The following is a 5,000-nucleotide window of genomic DNA, read 5'->3' as shown; positions in this document are numbered from 1 at the left end:
GCACGAACTGGTTAGATTTTGGGATTGATTCGGTACTGGACAAAGATTCTGGATTATTTTTCCGGTTTTTTAACTTTTTCTGAGATGACTCGGGTTCATTTTCAGTATTCTCGTTTGTGAGCGCAGTCGAATTTATTTCTGATATTCTCATTTTAAAAATCATCTCCGGCTAATCGTTGAGAGGACGTTGGTGTTGCTTTGGCGCAGGTTTGCGCTCTGTTAGTGCTTTTGTTGTGTATATTATTTTTCCTGATATTACCCACGATGAAAAAGTATACCTCATAAGTTATCCACCATATCATATGACTGATAATACTCTACCACCCGATTCAACAGAATCGCCTAATGTTAAGTTGAACTTTAAACAATCTCTGTCTGCTAGAGCTAGCAAATTCCCACACTTATAGTCAGTGATAATCATGAAATTATTCCACAATTCAACAGAAAACTTGATGTTACCTCGGTGAAAATATCGCGACCAAGATTTAAGACCGAAGATGCTTACAGCCGAGAGAAGTATTTGCTGATGAATGTTGCTACATTTTGCAGGGCAGAAAACAAGCATTCTCTGGTGGATTACTTTCATGATGCGATTAAAATTTCTGTTTCAATAGTAAGATCTTGAAGGCCAAAATCTTCTCATCGCGAAGCCCAGATGCAATTGAGATTGAACAGTCTGAGCCGATTGTTGTCGAAGTTCGAGAGTTCGTAGTGACGAGTTACTTTAACCTGTTTGGGTTGTACAATCATTATCAGTACTAGACCGGTGTAGAAATTAGATCGCAGGATGATAATGGTCAGCTTGGCATTTGGATAGCCGAAAGACCAGCAATGGAGAGAATGAGAGAATTGGCGGCGGCGAACTGGCAGAAACTTTAGCACGTCGAGCGAAATGCTTAGCGGTATTTTGTCTTCCGTTACGTTCCGAGTTCAAATTCCGCCGAGGTCGACTTTGCCTTTCATCCTTTCGGGGTCGATTAAATAAGTACCAGTTACGTACTGGAGTCGATATAATCGACTTAATCCCATTGTCTGTCCTTGTTTGTCTCCTCTATGTTTAGCTCCTTGTGGGCAATAAAGGAATAAGAATGAGAGAACTGGGCGCGGCTGTTTTAACGCTGGCGATTTGGTACCCTTAAGTTCTGTTACTGAAGGAAAACACTCATAGACAGATGTGTGCACACGGAAAGTCATCTTCGCCAGTCGACGCATGACTTATAAGGATGATGATGATGATAATGATGATGATGATTGTGACGAAGACGACAATAACGAATAGACGATGTGTATAATGATAATAATGATGGTGAGAAGGAGGATGTCGACGACGATCACAACGATTATGGCGACGATCACGATGACAACGTCGAAGACGACGTTGATGATAATGATAATGATGATGATGACATGAAAATACCATTTTTTTTTCTCCTCGAATACTTAGATTAGTGTCTCAGTACAAAAACCATTACAGTACTACGCTAACTCTTGTTAAGCTTTGCTTAGACTAATTATATGGTTATCAACATTTCGCAGAACTTCTTCGGGCCGTCCTTTAATGACATACGCTACATCTAATGCCATAAGAAGAAGAAATACATAACACAAGACAAAATGTCAGTAGCATCAAACTGAGTGCCATATTAATTAATCTTGTAAATTGAACTACAGCAATGTCTGTAAATATTACGGCAGTAAATGTTATTCTTCTTATTGGTGTGGTTATTTCCTCTCATTATTGGCATAATAAATATATATACATACAAAAGAAAACACGAAGACAGTCACACTCATAGAGACGCATTCATAAGCGTATACATATATGCGTACATGAATGCATACATATATGTATATGCATATATGTCAACTTGTATATACGCATATATATATATGTATATACATACATATATCTATATATATATGTATGCATATACCTATATACATATATATATATATATGTATATATTTACATATATATGTATATATATATATATGTACATGCATATATGTATGAATATATATACATATATGCGTATATATATATGTATATAGGTAATATATATACATATATATGTATATATGTATATGTCTATATGCATATGTATATATGTGTATACATATAAATTGTGTGTGTATATTATATGTTTGTGTGCGTGTATGTGTCCATCTATCTATCTATCTATCTATATATGAATTATTGGATAAGAGTGACAGAAGAGATGTTTATTCCAATAGTTGTCAGCTGTTTCTTGATCTATTATCCGGTCATCCCATAAGTTCTGTCCGATTTTGCCTTTTTTATAATTGTATGAAATTTAGTAGTATTTTAGAATGTCTAATGGAATTAAAAATTGTTATGCATTTGTGTACATTTATACTAATCAAATATTATTTTACGGAATAATAGAATCAAAAGTTTTTGATTAAAACCCTTTCTAACATTTGAGGTACATAATGCTTTATGAGTACAAAAAAGGAAACTCTGCAGCCGAAGCGACTCGGAAGTTTATGGTAAAGAATGCTTCATTGAAAGAATTTGCAGATGGTTTGCAAAATTCAGAAGTGGAGATTTCAACCTTGATGATGAAGATCGAACAAGGTGTCCAGTTGAGTTTGATGTTAAGCTCCTTGAAGCATTACTTGAAGAAAATCCTGCATTATCAGATGAAGAATTGGCAATAAAGCTTAGTTCAAACCATACAACCGTTCATGGTCATCTTCAACAACTTGGAAAGTTTCCTAAACCTGGAAAATGGGTACCCCATGAATTGACCGTGATTTAGACAAAAGAGCTATTCGAATGACCGCTAAATAAGGGGCTAAATAGTTCATAGTATTCGCGTAAGCGCGCCTGTTCATACCTACACATGTGCGCCCGCACACATACGTGCGTGTGCATATATTCATCCACTCTCACTTGAAATACGTACACATGCTCACTCGCATCCTTCGCCAAATGTATATGCCTATACATATAAACAAACACACACACACGCGCGCACCGTGTGTATGAACCTTTATGGTGCGCGTGTTTGTGTGGGTTTATATGTATATGCATATACATTTGGCGAAGGATGCGAGTGAGGATGCGTACGTGTTTCAAGTGAGGGTGGATGAATATATGCGCACGCACGTGTGTGTGCGGGCGCACATGTGCAGGTATGAACAGGCGCGCTTACGCGAATACTATGGACTTTTTACCTCCTTACTTTACTCCCTTACTTAGCGGTCATTCGAATAGCTCTTTTGTCTTCATAACGGTCAATCACACAGTAATTTCCCTTTGTATAACGGTCATTTTTTATTGTGTTTTTCCGATAGCCGGATAAATGAAGAGATGTCTACGTGGATTACCACATCGGCATCAGAAACTCGGAGTTTTATCATGGCTACCGAATAATTGTCACATATTACATTTACAGATAAATTCCTCTATTTACATGATATCGAGGTCTTTTGTTATCTTACCGTTTTTATCAATATATATATATATATATATCTGTAAATGTAATATGTGACAATTATTCGGTAGCCATGATAAGAGTCCGAGTTTCGGATGCCGAGGTGGAAACCCACGGCGCCATCTCTTCAGTTATCCGGCCATCGGAAAAATGCTATGAGAAATGACCATTATACAAAGGGTAATGACTATATGGCTGACGGATATTAAGACAAAAGAGCTATTTGAATGACTGCTACGTGAGGGGAGGGAGTAAAATAAGGAGGTAAAAAAGTTCTTAGTATTCGTGTAAGCGCGCATGTGCATACCTACACATTGTTGTCTTTCCATTTTTATCAATATATATATTTTTTGTTGTCTTACTATTATATCAATATATATATATATATATATATATATTATTATATATATATATAATATATATATGTGTGTGTGTGTATGTGTGTGCGTGTTTGTGTAGTTGTATTTACAGGCGCACACACCACCACGGGGGCCCTATAAGTAGGTAAGCGGGAAATCTAGTAAAAGTGACAGAGTACAGATATTTTATAGAAATTAGTTAGAGACCTTTACGCTAAGAGTTCAAGGCACACTGGACATGGCTTTATATTTTATCACCCCGAAAGTAATAAAATATGTACAAGAGTCAAGATCTTGGGTCGATTTAATCAAATGTTTCATTATAAACAATTGTGTCGGTCGTTTAATCAAGTGTGTCCGAGTCTAAATCTCTCTAGAATTGGCAAAATATAAATAGATAAGCATATATACGTACATTCATACAAACACACACACACACAATATATATATATATATATACGCTGCTTGAATTCTATAGAACCTGTATATTATAATTTATATATATATATATTATATAGTTTTATAAATACATGTACATATCCATATACAGATAAATACATACGTACGCACAGGCACACGTATATGTATATATATATATGTATATATATATATATATAATATATATATATATACATATATATATATTTATATATATATATATATATAATATATATATATATATATATGTAATATATAATATATATATATATATTTATGTAAATATATATATATGCGTGTGTATGTCTTTTGGTCTATATGCGAGTGCGTGTGAGTGTATATAGTAGTGCAAGTTTTCTCATTCTTCATTGTACCACGTTTATTAAATTTACTGTGGCACTGCTTTCCTGTCTGTTACTGCTATTATTTTTGTTGTTGTCACAGTGGTAGTAGTAGTAGTAGTAGTAGTGGTAGTGGTCATGGTGGTGGTGGTATTTATTACTATGAAAACAACAGTTGCTGTTCAGCCTGTTGCTTTGTTAAAAACTCGTACATCTACAGTAATAAACTTAATATATATTGGTACTTACACTATTATTCCGCCACGTTTGTATATGTACGTATATACGTGTTTTAAGTGGCTTCAGTCCAGACCGGCAACAACGACGGTTACATGTAGTATTAGAGACGAACCAACGAAATAACCTGGCAAATCACATACGAAGGAAGTCAACTTGTTTTT

General features: G+C 35.0%; 1 long non-coding RNA gene across 1 annotated transcript in view; it reads left to right on the top strand.

Annotated features, from left to right (window-relative positions):
- The window catches only part of LOC118766140, a 27,574-nt gene that overhangs the window by 3,753 nt on the left and 18,821 nt on the right, over positions 1-5,000 (top strand). The gene's annotated exons all lie outside the window — the stretch shown is intronic.

The sequence above is a fragment of the Octopus sinensis genome, linkage group LG14, assembly GCF_006345805.1.
Source record: "Octopus sinensis linkage group LG14, ASM634580v1, whole genome shotgun sequence".
Lineage (NCBI taxonomy): Eukaryota > Metazoa > Mollusca > Cephalopoda > Octopoda > Octopodidae > Octopus > Octopus sinensis.
This window is presented reverse-complemented; position numbering and strand designations above follow the sequence as displayed.